Genomic DNA, 19,679 nt, shown 5'->3' with positions numbered 1-19,679 from the left:
ACCATGCCCATGCATAAATGCACAACAAAGTCACACAGTGTCAACACATGACTGAGGCAATGTTACTTGAGACATGCACAAAAGCAATGATAGTACACAACACCAATCATGAACTCAGAATGAATGTATTAAAAACCCAATGAAATTAAAGAAAATCAAATGTGAAAATCAATAAACAATGACAGATATTAACAAAAAGTAATGAAAATCCAATGAAAAACAAAAATCCACAGCATGAAAAAAGAAAATTGGTCCATCGCCAATGTCAATAAGAATAAAATAATCCGTAAAAAATAAAACCTTTGATCCATGGGAATTGTCCATAAAGAAAGTATGTACAAGTCTTCAACTATATACAAACGAAGTCCAAAGGGTCCATGATCCCAAAAATAAATGAAACCTACCAAAATGTCCTAGGAAAAAGAAACTGTATACATGAAGTGGAGCAAAGTCCATTAATTCCAAAACAAAACAAAAAACAAAGGAAATCTAACACTAAAGAACTATGTACAAAGGCGGCGGGCAAGTCCTACGGCTCACTCTTTGATGTTCCGGACCAGGGCATCATCAAACTCCTTTTCAACGTCCCAGAAGCGGGCCTCTTCCCTGGCCTCGAGGACTCGCAGGGATGCAGTCATGGTGGCCTCCAACTCCCTGCGAGTTGCCCCGAGACACTCAGCCGCCTCAATGCCCGTGCATGGAGTTCTCTGCCCTGACCATAGTGAGTTGTGCCTCCTCCGCCCGCTGCGGCTCTGCATCTATCTGCTGGCCCAACCGCTACCACATGGAAGACACTCCCAATCCAGGGTCCTCCTGCCCTCCGGCGATTCCTGCCCCTGTGATGTTGATGGCCCCAAGCCATCATCGCTCCCACCTTGAGCCTGCTGCTGCCGTGCATGCGCCCTGCCTCTTGATGCCTGCACGTCCTCCTCCTGCTGGGGTCCAGTTGTTGGGGTGGCCACCCCTGCTGGACCTCCGACTCCCGACTGTGGCAGAGATGTGTCCTCCACCATCCTGGCCGCTGGGTCAGGGGCAGCTCCACAGGGTGCCCAGGTGATTCTTGGTCAGGTAGATGGACAGAGAATGACTGGCGCATAGGGGGTGCAGTTGAGGAAGGGGTTGGTAGAAGATCCAGCACACGGAGGATTCCAGCGCTGGTGACCCGTCCGAGTAGGTCGACACAGTCAATGAGGTATTCGAAATGACGTGCATTCTCCTCACAAGACGTCTGCACGTCATCCCGAATACCACGTTGATGCAAAGCCACCCCAGCTAGGACAGGCTCAACCCAGTCACAGATTGCCACGTCTGCAGGGAGAGGAAGGCCAGTTGTTGTTCACGCATCCCCTCCCCGAGAATGGGTCTGGACGAAGGCATCCCTGCTGTTACGGGATGATGCAGTCACAGGATCGGGGACAGGATTCCACACAGGCACCTCCGCGGCGGCCTGTGCTCCTCCTGTCCCTGCCCCTGGACTGCACCACTAGCACCAGTGGAATCCCCCCTCCAGGCCCCGTGCGTGGGCCTTCCACAGCCTTCTCCTCAACCGAACGCCCACCAGCCTGGATGACGCCATGCCATCTACCTCCATAACGGTATCAGGTAATATTATTAGCACCAAAAATATCGCCGTACATATGGTCGTCGGGAACGGCCATAGGCGATATTTTTGGTGGGGATAATTTATGGGGTAAATGGATGGGGGGGTTCTGGGGGTGTCCCGCACTCCCTTTTAAAATATATGGGAGTTGCGGGGGTGTCCCCCGCAGGTTCCGTGGGGTAATATCGCTGCAAAAATATGGCGGAAATTTTGTATGCCGATATTTTTGCGCCAATATTATCACATGGAACCTACATAGCCCCCTCTGGGGGCTCAGCTGCCCCTTCTGCTGCGAGGAGTCCACCACCGCCTCTTGGACCTTCCCTCATCAACTGTGGCCACAGACGCAGCACCAGACTCCTCACTCCCCGAAGAGATGACAACCTGGGAGGGGAGCTGGGCCTTGCGTCTTCGGCTGGCAGTGGGATCCCTGCCGTTGTGCTCCACAGCACCATCTCCGCCCTCTTCATCAGGTGACGCTGCAGACAGGGAGAGACAGAACACAGGCATCAGGGCACTGTACAATGGTCTGATACACACATGACATTTGCACATGAGTGGCAGTGTCAAACTTCACAGATGGCATCACACTCCCCAAAACACATTTGAACCCACACACATGCGCAAATTAACAGGAATGTTGCAGAAGGCAGCAGCATCCATACACATACAACATCATGAACATCCGAAGGCTACCCTGACGTCACATGCAACACGGGGAGTGCCGAACACATGCACACAGGCCACCAGACATACATGCATCTGTACATCTCACCACCTGTCACAGTGTAATCATCAGCAACTATGTAACATCTGCCAATCAGCCTCCTACATGTCGGTGTCACATGCATCCATGGTGTATCACAGTTGCACACATGTCAAATACACACACACGCACATGTACACCGTGCACGTACATGAAGGTGGAACCAGCATCCATGTGTCACACCACAACCATGCCATAGTATATACACAGAAATGCTAACATGTGTGCATCCCCACATCCATTTGGCCATCATGCATTTCAACACATACACCATTGATGTGCCTCAAACATGGCTGGACTCACATGCGGCAGGCTCATGTCCCTGCACATACACATCCATAAATGGCCCTTTCCAGATGTATGTCCAAGCTGCACACTCCTGGCACACCTCAACGTGCACTGCGTCCAATCAGTACACATGGACACTTACCGCTCGACTCCAGACAGGTCTGCCTCTGAAGGACCTGGAGGTGTACGCTGGGCATATACGTTCCAGGACCCTCATCTGGTTGTCAGTAAGGTAGACCCGGCACCCCTCTGCACACGCTGCCTCCAAGAGGCTCCGGGCCTTCCTGAGGGTCCTGGACCTGAAGTTCTCCCAGTGCTTCCGGACGTGTGCTACGTCGCGAGCTGCCACCCCCTCCACGTAGATGGCAGCCACGATGTCCTTCCAGATCCTCTTCCGTCCTTCAATGTTGGCGCGTGGTCTCCCGAAGAGGGCATCATAATGCACCAGGACTTGCTCCACCAGGATACCAACTTCAGCGGCACTGAAGCTGGTAGCCCTCTGCCTCTCTGGCTGGTTGTTGCCAGTGGTCTCTGATGTTGCAACCCCCGAGGCAGTTGTGGGTGGGCAACTGGGTCCTGGTGCTGGGCTGTGGAGCGATGGAATTTTAGTCGGGAGTCTTCTGTACCAGCAGGGGTGATCACAGCAAATGGACCCCTGCAGATGGCTGACGTGCAGGCACCAAATAGCAGGGCACGTGGCCAGCAGGTGGGCAGGCAGCAGCAGATGGCTGGTGGGAGCCGGCTCGGGTCTCCGGGGGTTAGGAAAATGGCCTTCTGGGCAGGAGCGTGGTCTTCCGTGTGTTGTCGCGTGGCCAGCTTGATACGGAGTGAATTGGCACGTGGAAAAACAGCACGTCAGCATGTAATTGGAGGAAACACCCTTAGCGCGTAAGCGCGTCTATGACGTAATGCACACGGGCGTTTCCCTCCACACGGGTGCATAGTGATTCCACACGTGCAAAAATTGCACGTCCGGGTGCCACTGCGTGTAATTGGAGGGAAGGCCCTTAGCGTAAGCATGTAAGTGATGCCATTTTCTTGTACGTGCTTTTGGTGGAGAGCCAGCGGGTGATTCTTGTACTTCTTGTCGGTTCACACGTGATTACTTCACAACTGTTGCAGTACTTCTTGTTTACTCAGACAGCGTTTAATTCTTCTTTTGGTGGGGGTGTTGCCAACGCACCCACGTGCGTCTTTTTCATGTTCTTTTTCCAGGCAGACGGTGAGTCCCGCACATATTTTTCAACTTTGGTTGCCCCCGTGTGTCACATACCCATTCAGCGGTCATTGCAGCCTGCGTGTACCACGCGTATGCTTTTTTTGTGTTTCTTGGTGCCACAGCATAGTGCGGGTCCTTGATTCCATGCACGTGGGCTACCAGGGATTGCGTGCACGTTAAAGTTTGTTTTCGATGTGCCTGAGCGTTGCGTGACCCATCATCTTCCCCCAGGGATCACAGAAAGCCTTGATAGAGCACAGGGGTACGTATACCATCTAGTACCCTGCTCCCTTCACCCCAATTGCCCAGGACAATTGTTTACCACACCTCCCATTCGCACAAGAACATCAGTGCCATGGTTGGGAGGCGACCAAGTGGAAGGGAGGCAAAAGTGGTCAACCTCCAAGAGGTGTCCGCGGTAGGGGATGTGGCCAGGATGTGCAGGGTGGCCCAAAAGGCCAGTGTTTGGAGGACCAATCGGGACACCTATGCCCCCCAATGGGTGGGGGAGATGCAGCTTGTTAGGGAGAATTCTCATTCTATCGCTAATTTCCCTTACCTATAGAGTCCCCCAGCAGCTTTGCTGGATTTGAAGGGTTTTTTTTTCTCCTGCTAAGAGTGTGACTCTTTTTCCCACTCTTAGGCATATTTACAATGTGTGTTCTAGGCTATTTATTGTGTTTAGTGTCTATGGGGTTTAACTCACCATCATAGGAACCATCTTTATCCACATGTGTTACACAGCACCCTCCGTGCAGTGACACAGGGGTGTCGTAGCGACCCCCAAACATAGACTCTATACCCTGGGACTGACTACTGTCTCCCAGGGCATGTAAAGTCCCCATTGACTTTACTAGTCAATATTTATGAACAAAATCGGTACAACCCATCTTACTATGGAGGTACTGGCAAGGGTTAATGGTTTTTCCCTTATGTTCATTTTTGAGAGGGTACCGTACAGTCCCTCTCTCAAAAGTTTCTGGCTGGTGGCAGTGGTTACTACCAAAACATTTGACCGCAAATATTCCCCTATGGGATTTTCCCATTGTTCGAGGCTACCACATTTACTGACAGCCTCTAACATACCGCCAGTTTATTTTTATATTAACTTTACTCCGGTAGGTTTTATTTTCCAGAACTTTGATATAAATTCTTTGTCGTGTCTTTCTCTAAACTCCTAACCCAGGTCGGGGATCCTTTTTTCGTCCTTTTGACGGGCTTCTGCCAAGAAGCCCTCCTTTCGGTGCCACTGAGTCTGGGGTGGATCCATTGTGTGGGAGGGGGAGTAGGACCTCTGGACAGGGTTGCCTCAGCAACCCATGTCGCACTCTGCCCTGATAGGCTGGAGGGTCTCCCGCCAGGATGACCACTCCACTGTGTGAGTGACAGCTAGGCTGTATGAATGGGGATATTTTTGCATAAAAGCAGGGTCCTGAGGACTGGTAGGGCAAGACTTTGCCACTGGAACTAAGAAGCCAAAGAGGAGAGAAGCCAAAGACATCTGCAACAACTGAACCACCGGTGAAGCCCTGCTGCAGCGTCTCACCAATTTTCTACACACGACGAGAGAAGATCTTCATCTGCAAGAGCCTTCTTCCCTTGAGCTGGTGGGGCCAACCAGTTTGCCAATCGCCTTCCTGGACCTTCCTTGGTCGAATCGCCAGTACCCTGTACTCGGAGACCGGAGAGCCAGGCACCCGTCCACCCGGACCGCGATTTAAGGAGCGTACCTTTTATTCGTTCGGCAGCACCGCGGCTGGTATCAACCCTGGGCAGTGCAGTAACTCAAACCTTCCTCCACGATGAGAGTCTCTCTTCCTCTGCTGGATCTCCCGAACTGCAGGAACTGCCAGGAACAACCGCCACCGCAGGAGCCTCTTCTACATTTCAAGGTACTTTGTTCCACCAGTCCGCCCTTTTCGCGTGGTAGTGCTAAAGGTGTTTTAAATCCTTTACCTACCTGTTGGGTTGGCTGCCCCATCCTCTAACATTGTCTTTCACCTTCTGCATCCACCTTTTCGAATCGCTTAACAAAGACTTGACTGCAGCTACAAGAACATTTTGCTCTTGGGCTCTTTGCCCTGTACCACTGACTCTGGCACAGGGCTATTGTCTCTGGCTGAATTTGTTAGAACTGCCTTCTCTAGATTGCTTCTCAACTAGAACTGTGTTGGTGCACCTACTTCTTATAACCACCTTTTTCTTCCCACTTTTAAAACTTGTGAAGTGCCATTTTACTCGGTTTTCATTTAAGTATTATACATGCTAAAGTACTGCTTTGCCTAAACTTGTTCACACACTTATGAGTGTTGCTAGGGTGTTTAAGAAGATATTCCTGTATAACTTGTGCTTTCCCTCCCTTGTGAGAAATTGCTAGAGTGCCATTTGTGTTTGGTTTTCACTGTTCCGTTTTGCTCAGTTTTTACTCTTGCTCACACTTGTCTACAATTTAACTAGGGAGTTGTGTATACTTTTCTTGACTGACTTTAACTTGCTTTAATAACTGTGATTGATGTGCTAACCTAGAAATGTGTAAAATAAATATATATATTCTTTTTAAGACAAAGCTTTGGTCAGTGTTTCCTTGTGCCATGGTAGTGTAGTCCTATTGTGTAAACCCTGAATATTGCTCATCTCCCTCTTGAGATAAGTCTGACTGATTAGCCACAGCTACCAACTAAATCTTTGTGGCACAGACTGATACCAAAGGGGATTTACTGCTCATACCTGTAGTCTTAATCTTCTGTAGTGCTCCCTAAGGGAACTGCACAGGATTCTGCCTAACATTGGTGTACAGCGGTGAGGATAAAAGTATTGGATTTACATTTTAGTGTGCTGCTAGTACCTTGGTTCAATTAACTACAAGGCTAACAATCACAAAAGTTTATTTTAAACAAAGTCAAAGTATGGAAAGTTACAGCCAGGAGACCCTCCTCACTAATACTGCTGATTATCTAAGGGATCTGTGTATACAGAAAGGTCTTCCTGTCAAAGGCAAGAAATCAGAATTGATTGATAGACTGTTAGAAAAACAAAGTCTGCATACTGGTGCTGTAGTGCCTACTACTCCAGCAAATGTAGCAAACATTGAGGATGATAATGTTGATGATGTTATTGTTGAAGCAGATGAGGAAGAGGAGGATAACAATGTCACCCTCTCTGGCCCTCTGCCTGCTCAAAGGCCTCAACCTGCGGCTACTGAACCATTGTTTGGTTCCACATTAAGTCCTGTATTTATCACTCTAGAAAATATGAGACTTGAACTAGAATTCAAAAGAATTAGTGCCCAAACTGAACAGAGACATCAAGAACTAGGGCTCAAAGAATTGGAGCGCAATCATGAGCTTGAAATGAAGAAATTGACTTTGGAAAATGATTCTCTCCCCGAATCCTCTAGATCTTCCAGTTCAAAAAGACCCCGGATGCCTAAAGAGATTGTGGGTATGTATGAACCTAAGTTGGATGTATTAGATTGGTTAGCTATGTTTGAATACAATTGTGGGCTCAAGGATATCACATGGAATCAGTTGATCCCCTGGTTATTCTCTAGGCTTCCCCCTGTTGCATCTGATGTGGTAATGGAGTTGGGGAGGTGGATAGGATGGATTATGAATGTGTAAAGCTAGCTTTAATAGCTAGATTTGGGAAGACTCCTTCCCAGTACCTTAAGAGGTTTAGGACCCTCAAGAAGCATGATAGTACCCCTTGGGCTACTTGGGTGAATGAGTGTTTGAAGAACTTAGAGGGATGGTTTAAGGGTTACAGAGTTAACACTTATGAAAGAATGAGAAATCTTGTAATGTTGGAGTCTATCTATGATGCCTGCTCTCCGGACAGCACTTGGCTGATTCAAAAGAAGTAGATTCTAAGAAACTGGCTAAGGCTGCTGACTTGTGGGTTGACAACAGGGCCACTCACAAGGACTCAGAGGTCACTCAGAAGAAGGATGAGGGAAAGCAGTCTAAGAAAGACAACAAAGAGAATTCAAATAATTCCAATTCCAAAGAGGCCCCCAAACAAAATTCTAAGAGTAAGCCCCAAGGGAAACCTACTCAGGCTAGTATACCTTCTGGTCCCAGACCAGAAAGAGGTCAGAACAAGCCACCATTCATAAAAACATTTGGGAAATGTTATGTTTGTGGCTCTACTGATCATGTGAAAGGGGATCCCAGATGTAAGGCTAAACCTTCAGGGGTCCACACTGTCTCCTTAGCCTTCGCTCCAGAGGAGGAAGTACATATGGCCAGTGGAAACATTCAACTACTAGCTGAAGACCCCATCAGAGTCTCAGCTAGTGTATCTTTAGTATCCCTAGGGTTGTGGAAACAACAGAATTTAGATGTGCATAATTCTATCCATCCTAACACTAAAGAGTATTATAAAGACAGTGTCCTAGTAAATGGTCAGGAGACCCCCGCCATTAGAGACACTGGGGCCAGCATAACTGTGGTGGATGAATCTTTTTTCAAGGTGGAGGATGTTGCTAAGGCACCCAAACGCCTCACCAAGTTAGCTGGAGGGCCTGTGCAGATGCTTCCCCAATTACCAGCTCTCATCCAGTGCAATGAAATGACTGTGGAGATACCTGTTAGTGTGCAATCTGAAGTGCCTGGAAGAGTTCTTTTAGGGAATGACCTTAAAGAACTGGGAGTGGTGTCAAGTACTCCCAGACCTCCCAGCAAAAGGTTGCAGGAGCTCACCAGATCTGTAAGGGAGAGGACCTTGAGGGGCTCTCCTGAGGAGATGATAGAAAAAAAGGGGAAACCCAAGACTTCAAAGAAGAAACCAGCAGAAAGCACTCCAGTGCTTCCAACCAGGAAATCTCCTAGATTGTCAAAAATCACACCTGTGAGTCCTCCTCCGGCTGAGGCTGAGAGTGAGGTACAACCCTGTGTGGTTGTACCAGAGCCTGAGGACTCTGATCTAGTAGAAGGCCAGGAACTCATTGGAGATCTTGACCCTGTGGACCAACCTGAGCTGCAGTCTTTACTGGCAGAAGGTGGCCCCAACAGGGCAGACTTCAGTAGGGGACAAAGAGAATGTCCAACTCTGGAAGGTCTTCGCCACCAGGCAGATTCTCAGCTTGAAGGGCAAGAGCCTGGGAAGTATAGGTTACACTGGGAAGATGGCCTCTTCTATAGTGAATCGACAGAGTCAATCCCTGGAGACTGCAAAAGACTTGTAGTACCCCAAGAAAACAGACTCCAATTTTTGCAACTAGCCCATGAGATTCCTTTGGCTGGTCAATTGAGTTTCAAGAAGAACAAGGAAAGGCTCTCTTTCTACTTTTTTTGGCCTAAAATGGGGGCTGAGGTAGATAAGTATTGCAAGAGTTGCCACACTTGCCAAACTTCTGGAAAAAGTGGCTCCAAGAACGTGGCACCTTTAGTGCCTCTCCCTGTGGTGGGAGTACTATTTGAAAGGGCAGGGAGCAACATTATTGGTCCTCTTTACCCTCCAACATCTTCAGGCAACAGGTTTAGGGCCTCATTACGACCCTGGCGGTAAGGGGTTAACGCCAGCGTTAGCTGCGCCGACCCCTTACCGCCAATTACGAGGTCCCTTAGCGCCATGGAGGTCTTAACACCCGCTTTTGGCGGGTGTTAAAATCCATGGCGCTAAGGGACCATGGAGTTAATTACGCCACCGTAATTTACGGTGGGGTAATTAACACCTTCCCCACTCCCATTATGCCCTATGGGGCAAAAATGGGAATGGGGAAGGGTAAATGGGGATTGGGGACTTACCGCCCCGCCAAGGTCGGAATGGGGCGGTAAGTCCGCCAACCACCATGGCGTAAACGTAGTTTACGCCATGGTGGTAAAGTCACGGCCCAGGCGGTAACTTACCGCCTGGGTCGTAATGAGGCCCTTATACTTGTTGTAGTAGACCATGCTACTAGATACCCTGAAGCAATTCCTATGAGGATTGTTACACCTCAGGCTGTGGCTAAGGCTCTCCTTGATATCTTTACCAGGGTTGAGTTTCCTAAGGAGGTAATATCCGACAGGGGGTCAAATTTTATGTCCCACTACATGAAGATCAACTAACACACAGGGATTTTATTAAAATGCACATTACCTCTAACAACGGGTATGTGTCCTTTCTGTTATCAGAAATACTATAACACACAAAACAGAATAAGGAACAGAAGCTTCACTAGAGATATACAGATGTCACCTCATTTAGAGTGACACAAGTGGACTTATGCATTTTTAGAAAGAATTGTTCGAATTAATGTCACAGAATTTGCGTTTTCTTTTATAGATACATCATGCACTCTCGCACAGTTGAACTGTCTATGCACTGTAAAGAAAGAGTTTAGTATTGAGTGCATGTTGTGACGAGAGTCTCTTGCGACACTTATACTCTTGAAAAATGTTTTAGAAATTACTCCTGTGTTAACCAGACACATCTCACGGAGGGCAATTAAATTGTCAGATTACCTGACGTCGAGTCCCACGTGACCTGCTTGTTTGACCCAAGGGTGCAGTCGGGAAATGGTTTTCCCGCAACTGCTTTGATTTTAACCTGTTTGGGCTAACTACCCATAGTTGTATGAAATTTGTGTGTACAAATTTTACTGTGGAAACTTTTCGTAGAAACCATCCCACTGCAAATTGATATAGGGTGAGAATAGTCCCCATGTTTTCCCCGCCTGTGGTCGGTGCATCAGCGCTCTCCAGGGTTAGGAACATCATGCAGGGCTAGAATAGTGTGTGCCTTGTAGGGAAAGGGTTAGGGCTGCATTAATGGCACAATAAAGTAACTAGCTCTAGTGAAGCTTCTGTTCCTTATTCTGTTTTGTGTGTTCTACCACTACATGAAGGCCATGTGGAAAAACTGTGGAGTTACCTAGAAGTTCTCAACAGCATACCACCCTCAGACAAATGGATTGGTAGAAAGGTTTAACAGAACAATGAAGAGCATGATAGGAGCTTTAGAGGATCCCCTTAAGAAAAAGTAGGCTTTCCTACTGCCATGCCTTCTCTTTGCATATAGAGAAGTCCCACAGGAGGGAGTGGGTTACAGTCCCTTTGAACTTCTCTGGCCATCCGGTCAGAGGTCCATTGGCCCTGATCAAAGAGGCGTTGGAGAGTGCTCCTTCCTCCCCACCCCAATCAGAGTTGCTGACTACGTGATAGGACTCCAGAGGAGAATGTCACACATGATGGCTGAAGCAAGTGATAGCTTGAAAGCAGGTCAGACTCTGGTAAAGCATTGGCATGACCAGAAGGTGAACATGTTTGAGTTTGCTCAAGACCAGCTAGTTCTTGTTATGGTACCAACAAGGCAGAGGGCCTTGTAAGACAAATGGATGGGACCCTTCAAGATTGTGGCAAAACCTGGAGAGGCGAACTATCTAGTGGATTTAGGCAATCCTAAGAAGGCTCCTAGAGTCTTTCACACCAACCGTCTAAAAGCTTATGTCTCGAGACCAGAACTGGGAGCTTTGCTTCTAGCTTCAGCTCAAGAGGAGGAGGAGAGTGAACCTCTACCTGACCTCCTCAGAGGTAAACCTTTAAATGAGAAAGTAGAAGGTATTAATCTCTCTTCTAATCTGACACCTGAGCAACAGGAGGAGTGCAAAGTTTTGTTAAATCAATTTGCCCCTGTTTTCTCAAGCACCATGCTTGACCCGTTGGGGCCAGCATGATATCAATACTGGTGACTGTTTACCTATCAAAAGAAGGGGTTACAGGATGTCAGAGAATGTAAGAACCCACATCAAAGGAGAGGTCAACAAGATGCTTGATCTCGGGGTAATAGAGCCCTCTACTAGTCCATGGTCTAGCCCAGTTGTGTTAGTACCAAAGGCAGGGTCCAAGGAGTTGAGATTCTGTGTGGACTATAGAGCCCTAAATGCAGTCACTAAGAATGATGCCCATCATTTGCCAAGGACAGATGAGCTGGTGGATAGACTTAGTTCAGCCAAGTTCCTCAGCACATTTGATCTCATGTCAGGCTATTGGCAAATAGCCCTGACTGACCATGCCAAGGAGAAAACTGCATTCTCCACCCCAGTTGGCTTATACCAGTTTAAGGTTATGCCTTTTGGACTAAAGAATGCACCTGCTACATTCCAAAGGATGGTTAATCAGGTTCTGAATGGGATGGGGGACTTCTGCATGGCATACTTGGATGACATTGCACTGTTCAGCCCTACTTGGAAAGAACATGTTGACCACTTAGGATATGTTTTGCAGGCTCTTGAACAGGCACATTTGACCATAATGGCAAGCAAATGTCAAATTGGTCAGAGTAAAGTGGTCTACCTTGGGCATGAGGTAGGATGAGTTGAAATAAGGCCTTTGCTCAGCAAGATTGAAGCTGTGCAAAATTGGACAACCCCTTCCCTCAAACCCAAGTGAGAGCCTCCCTAGGCCTCCCTGGGTATTACAGGAATTTCATTGAGAACTATGGATCCATAGATTCTCCTCTGAATGTAATAACCTCTCCAAAATTCCCTAAAAAGGTCAAATTGAATGAAGAGTGCAATCAGTCCTTTAAAAGCCTGAAGAAAGCTCTTTGTCAAGCTCCAGTTCTCAGAGCTCCTCACTACCTTCAACCCTTCATTGTGCAGACAGATGCTTCCAATATAGGTATAGGTGCAGTCCTCGGTCAACTGGATGAGAAAGGTAGGGAGCACCCCATTTGCTTCATCAGTAGGAACCTGAAACAAGGTGGGCAACTATTGTGAGAGAATGTTTTGCCATTGTGTGGTCTTTGAAGAAGTTTAGACCATACTTGTATGGATCTACTTTCATTATTGAAACAGACCACCAGCCCTTGAGATGGTTGATGCAAATGAAAGGGGAAAACCCACAACTGCTAAAATGGTCAATCTGCCTCCAAGGGTTTGATTTTACCATTGAGCACAGGTCAGGATGTCACCTCCAAAATGCTGATGGTCTCTAGGAAGTTTATAACTGACTAGTGGTAAGAGACTCATCCAGGAGTGGATTAGATCCTCCTGTCGCTTAGTCTGGGGAAGGGGTGGCGAGTGTTAGGGAGAATTCTCATTCTATGGCTAATTTCCCTTACCTATAGAGTCCACCAGCAGCTTTGCTGGATTTGAAGGGTTTTTTTTTCTCCTGCTAAGAGTGTGACTCTTTTTCCCACTCTTAGGCATATTTTCTATGTGTGTTCTAGGCTATTTTTTGTGTTTAATGTCTATGGGGTTTATCTCACCCTCATAGGAACCATCTTTATCCACATGTGTTACACAGCACCCTCCGTGCAGTGACACAGGGGTGTCGTAGCGTCCCCCAGCGACTCCATACCCTGGGACTGACTACTGTCTCGTCTCCCAGGGCATGTAAAGTCCCCATTGACTTTACTAGTCAATCTTTATGAACAAAACCAGTAAAACCCATCTTACTATGGAGGTACTGGCAAGGGTTAATAGTTGTTCCCTTATGTTCATTTTCGAGAGGGTACCGTACAGTCCCTCTCTCAAATGTTTCTGGCTGGTGGCAGTGGTTACTACCAAAAATATTCGACCGCAAATCCCTATGGGATTTTCCCATTGTTCAAGGCTTCCACATTTAGTGACAGCCTCTAACATACCGCCGGTTTATTTTTATATTAACTTTACTCCGGTAGGTTTTATTTGCCAGAACTTTGATATAAATTCTTTCTTGTGTCTTTCTCTAAACTCCTAACCCAGGTCGGGGATCATTTGTTCGTCCTTTTGGCAGGCTTCTGCCAAGAAGCCCTCCTTTCGGCGTCACTGAGTCTGGGGTGGATCCAATGTGTGGGAGCGGCAGTAGGACCCCTGGACAGGGTTGCCTCAGCAACCCATGTCGCACTCTGCCCTGATGGGCTGGAGGGTCTCCCGCCATGATGACCACTCCACTGTGTGAGTGACAGTTAGGCAGTATGAATGGGGATCTTTTTGCATAAAAGCAGGGTCCGAAGGACTGGAAGGGCAAGACATCACCACTGGAACTAAGAAGCCAAAGAGGAGAGAAGCCAAAGACATCTGCAACAACTCAACCACCGGAGAAGCCCTGCTGCAGCATCTCACCACTTTTCTCCACATGACGAGAGAAGATCTTCATCTGCAAGAGCCTTTTTCCCTTGAGCCGGTGGGGCCAACCAGTTTGCCAATCACCTTCCTGGACCTGCCTTGGTCGAATTGCCAGTAACCTGTACTCAAAGACCGGATAGCCAGGCACCCGTCCACCCGGACCATGATTTAAAGGAGCGTACCTTTTATTCATTGGACAGCACCGCAGCTGGTTTCATTCCTGGGTAGTGCAGTAACTCGAACCTTCCTCCATGACGAGAGTCTCTCTTCCTCTGCTGGATCTCGCGAACTGCAGGAACTGCTAGGAACAACCGCCACCGCAGGAGCCTCTTCTACATTTCCAGGTACTTTGTTCCGCCATGCCGGCCCTTTTTGTGTGGTAGTGCTAAAGGTGTTTTAAATCCTTTACCTACCTGTTGGGTTGGCCGCCCCTATCCTCTAACCTTGTCTTTCACCTTCTGCATCCACCTTTTCGAATCGTTTAACAAAGACTTGACTGCACTCCAAGAACATTTTGCTCCTGGGCTCTTTGCCCTGTACCACTGACTCTGGCACAGGCCTATTGACTCTGGCTGAATTTGTTAGAACTACCTTCTCTAGATTGCTTCTCAACTAGAACTGTGTTGGTGCACCTACTTCTTATAACCGCCTTTTTCTTTCCTCTTTTAAAACTTGTGAAGTGCCATTTTGCATGGTTTTCATTTAAGTATTATACATGCTAAAGTACTGCCTTGCCTAAACTTGTTCACAAACTTATGGGAAGTGTTGCTAGGGTGTTTAAGAAGATATTCATATATAACTTGTGCTTTCCCTCCCTTTTGAGAAATTGCTAGAGTGCCATTTGTGTTTGGTTTTCACTGTGCCGCTTTGCTCAGTTTTCACTCTTGCTCAAACTTGTCTACAATTTAACTAGGGAGTTGTGTAGTGTATACTCTTCTGGACTGACTTTAACTTGCTTTAATAACTGTGCTTAATGTGTTAACTTAGAAGTGTGTAAACTAATTATATATATTCTTTTTAAGACAAAGCTTTGGTCAGTGTTTCCTTGTGCCATAGTAGTATAGTCCTATTGTGTAAACCCTGAATACTACTCATCTCCCTCTTGAGATAAGTCTGACTGCTTAGCCACAGCTACCAACTAAATCTTTGTGGTACAGACTGATACCAAAGGGGATTTATTGCTCACACCTGTAGTCTTAATCTTCTGTAGTGCTCCCTAAGGGAACTGCACAGGATTCTGCCTAACACAGCTGACACCATCCCAGCTAAGGCCCTGTTAACCCGGCCCATATTGTTCACCGAACTGGCACAGGATGACTCACAGGCCGACTTCCGTGTCACGAAGTCAAAGCCATGTGTGGCGGTGAAAGTTGCTGTCACCAGGCCACATGGATCTGGGGCAGCAATGTCATCTGCTGCCCCAAGTAGCCAGGGTGAGGAGGCTGCAGGGGAAGCTGCAGCTCAATCCACCCCAGCTCTGAGTCACCCAGTAGGGACAGTGTTGGTCCCAGACCATCACACCAAGGTTGGTCCTGCCAACAGCACCCATCAGCCAATGCCTGCAGTGAGACCTTTGATCATTGTGCCTTTGCCTACTTCCAGTGCCCAGTCCACCTGCGCTTTAGCCCCTACTGACCAGAGCGGCGTAAGCCACTCAGGGTCTGCACCACCTCTCAAGAGGAAGAAGCGTGCTCTTGCGGAACAGGCTGGGACCCCAGACACGCTCACCCTTCCGGCACGTCAAGGAAGCAGAGTTTCAATGTTGTGGAACTCTACGCACTTGTGGGCTACGTGTCGGCCCATGGCCGCAAAATGCTGGTCACTGCAGTGTGCAAGACTACGACTGCTCAATGTAGGGCCCACTGGCAGTGCATTGCGGACCAGATTAGTTCCCTTGGATTTGTGAGGCGCACAGCTGATGTTTGCTCAAAGTGGTGGAATGACCTCAAATACAGAGCAAAAAACAAGCTGGCTTCCAATCATGCCTCTACTCTGGTGACTGGCAGTGGGTCTCCACCAGAGGAGGAAGTACTCACAGAACATGAGTCAATCACTGGAGGCTTCATCACAGAGGATCAGATCCAAGGGGTGGGAGACCTACCAGATCTTGAGGCAATGTCCGGTGAGTGGCCATGCATGTGTGTACAAACCATGTGTATGTTGCTTGAGTGATGTGTTCTAATTCAGTGCCAGGTGAGGCTGTGTAGTCATGACTGCTATAGGTCACCCCTGTGGTGCCTCCAAACCATTCCTGCCCTTGGCTTTGGGTTTCACATTATCCCTTCTGACCGCAGTTTACACTTTGCATCTGTTTACTGCACTTGCCCTTCAACTGCCATAATGCAACAACATTGTTGATACTGTTTTCCTGTTCATTCTGCCTGATTGATGGAATCATTTGCATGATAAACACACATTTTTGTGGCGTTCTGTCCCAAATGCACCATACTTAAGACATAGATTTCACCCCACAATGCCCGACATTTCTTTACTTATTATGGAAATGATTTCATCCATCAGGCTGATTGACATTTGTGCTTCTACACATGCTCTGCCCACGATCACTTCGGGGCCCTGTTTGAATGTTCAACATGACAATTGACTTCTGTCATGTCCAAGTGACCAACCATTGATGTATCCATGTGCCTGCCATCACTGTATTAGTAAACACTGGCTTTGTTGCAGTGTGTCACACATGCGTGTTTTGTCACACTCTTATGCATGTTCTATTTCATGATGTCCATCTCACACGGATGGGGGACAGTACTGATTTCCTACCATATGGGTGTCCTTGTCAAATCTGGCATGGCTATGCTACGTGCCATCTGTGTGCTGGCATGTGTCATGTATGTGGATGGTCCATGCCACTCACAGGCTAATGTGTGATGCAGGTGCTATGCAGCATGCAACACATGTGTTGCTTTTCCATCTTGGAGTCCTCAGTGTCTGCTTTTAGGGTCCCCTTCCATGTCATTTCCAGTGCATGCATGCCAGAGTTAGTGTAATGTGTAAATTGTGTCATTTATGTATTCGATGTGCACATTGTGATGCCTATGTGTGTCGGCTATGCTGTTCATGCCTGTATTCATTACTTTTTTTAATGTTTGTGCAGGTGATGAGACACCAGATGCTGTTGAGAAGGAGGAGATGGCACAGGGGCAGGAGTACTCACAGCCCCAACCAGTCACCAGTGGAGGACATGGGGTAGTGGTGGGTGAAAATCCATTTATCCTACAGAACATCCTGTCCACGGGTGTCTCTGGGTACACCTCCGAAGACCTCTATGCCTCAGGTGCTGAATCTGACATTGAGACAAATGTCCCATCGCAGATGAGTGTTTCTGGCAGGGATACTGTTCTGTCCAACCCACCTGCACTGGGGGTAGACCCCTCTATGGGGCATAGAGTGCTGGAATGTCTGCCTGTGATGGTTACAGATGCAGGGTCACACTCCACTATATTTGTTCCTGTTCCTGGGCCAGCAGATCAAATGAGGAATGCAGTCCTGCAGCCTCAGGCAGTGCCAGCACAGCAAGGTGCATATCACCTTGCCCCAAACAGGTGTGGTACCCGCCAACGTGGTGGCCATGTGCCACAAGGCAATACTGTGTGGGAGAACTCCATGTATACTATTGCAGCACAACAGCGGACATCGTGTGAGATGATGGCTCAGGCCGTGGTTAGGGTCGCCACTTCCATTCTCCCCCCTGAAAGGCAGGTGGAGCTCCAGCAGCAGGCAACAGAGTCCATGTGCCGCTCACACAAGGAGGACATGTTGGCGTCCAACAGGGACCGATGGGCTGGACTGGAGACTCTGCGCACAGCCATATCTGCAGAGTCACAGGCCCATAGGGATGCCCTGAGGTTAGAAAACGGGTCCCTCAGAGATACTCTGGGTGCACTTGAGGTGTCCCAGTGTACAAGATCAGAACAGCAGCTGGAGCAGCTAACATGCACAATCTCAGCTGAGCTCCAGGCAACCCATGAGGAGATCTGGGCATCACGCGAGGCCTTGCAGGCAGAAATCCGTGCTACCCATGAGGTGCTGCATGGGGATCTCGTACCATCATCCTGCCGAACCAAACCTTTCAGACCTGCATGCTTGCTGCCGTGAAGGAGCATGCCAGGGCTTTGCATGGTCTGCCTCCCATACCACGCGCACCTTCTAATGTACCACCTGAGGGTGATGACAGCGACGGCAGTTCTCCCACTATAGGGTAGCTGTGCAGGCCATGAGCCCATGAAGGGATTATTTTTTTTTTCTCAACATCCAAGCATGTGGGTGTTGGGGTGCACCCTGTACTTCCTCCCTCCTGGGTGCCCCCCCCGGTCAACACATGGCCATTTTTTTATTTTATTTTTGACAACATTTTTGCCCCCAGTTGACCCCACAACCACTTAAAACACTGTAAAAGTGTTTTGAAAATGGCTTTTAGCGTGCTCAGTGCCCCCGTCCCCTTCCTCCTTCCCCCCTCCTTCCCCGCCCCATCCCGCCTCCCAACCCTCCCCCGGCACCCTGATTGGTCCCTTAGCCCAGGAAAAAGAAAAAAAAAGGAAAACAAAGCGAGTATGGCATCCTCGCCACCACCATCACACTCCAGGAGGCTGCCCACGGTGAGTTTTGCCCCCAGGTTGCCCCACAACCACTTAAAACACTGTAAAAGTGTTTAGAAAATGGCTTTTAGCGCACTTGGCGCTCCTGTCCCCTTCCTCCTTCCCCCCTCCTTCCCCAGCCCAATCCAGCCTCCCAACCTCCTCCGGCACCCTGATTGGTCCCCTAGCTCAGGAAGAAAAAAAATAGAAACAAAGCGAGCGTGGCATCCTCGCCACCACCATCACACTCCAGGAGGCTGCCCACAGTGAGTTTTGCCCCCAGGTGGCTCCACAACCACTTAAAACAATGTAAAAGTGTTTTGAAAATGGCTTTCAGTGCGCTCGGTGCTCCAGTCCCCTTCCTCCTTCCCCCCTCCTTCCCCAGTCCAATCCCGCATCCCAACCCTCCCCCGGCACCCTGATTGGTCTCCTAGCCACGTATCATAAACCCTCCCAGGGCAGCCCTCTGCCCGGCAGCCCCTGTGGCTAAGAGCCCCAAGGCCAAGGGCGGCTCCGACATTGGCGGCTCCAAGATGTGTCTGCAGGTGTCAGCAGGGGAAGCCAATGAAGCCACCAGACACCGACAAAACTGTAAGTGCTGGCATGGGTGGGAGGTAGAGCAATTACTCTACTCCAGAAAGCTCCTGCCACTCTAACTTACCTTTCAATGGCCTAGACTGCTACAGACCTACATCATGCATTATTAGAGAGATATGTGACCATCAGCCTAAACCTATTCATGGCTGGACAGCAAACACTGCCTGCAGTATAATGATAACTAGTATCATACCCCGAGAGAACCACAAAGATTAGCCTGCGTCAAATCTAGACAGAAATATGACTGTTAGCATATGCCACACCTAGATGGAATTTCAGAAATGTGATTGTTAGCATATGTGATTCTTAGCATGCACCACACTTAGAATTCTGAACCTAGCTTGCGTCACATCTAGATAGCAATGTGACTGTTAGCATGTGCCACACTACTATGGAAATCTGAACTTTAGCTTGCGTCGCATCTAGATAGAAAACTGATTCTCAGCATGCACCAAACTTAGAATTCTGAACCTAGCTTGCATCGCATCTAGATAGAAATGTGACTGTTAGCATGTGCCACACTTAGAATTCTGAACTTTAGCTTGCGTCGCATCTAGATAGAAATGTGACTGTTAGCATGTGCC

Source organism: Ambystoma mexicanum, chromosome 5q (assembly GCF_040938575.1).
Source record: "Ambystoma mexicanum isolate Mex_15411 chromosome 5q, UKY_AmexF1_1, whole genome shotgun sequence".
NCBI classification, from domain to species: Eukaryota; Metazoa; Chordata; class Amphibia; order Caudata; family Ambystomatidae; genus Ambystoma; species Ambystoma mexicanum.
The sequence above is the reverse complement of the archived record's forward strand: the minus strand, read 5'-3'. Positions refer to the sequence as shown.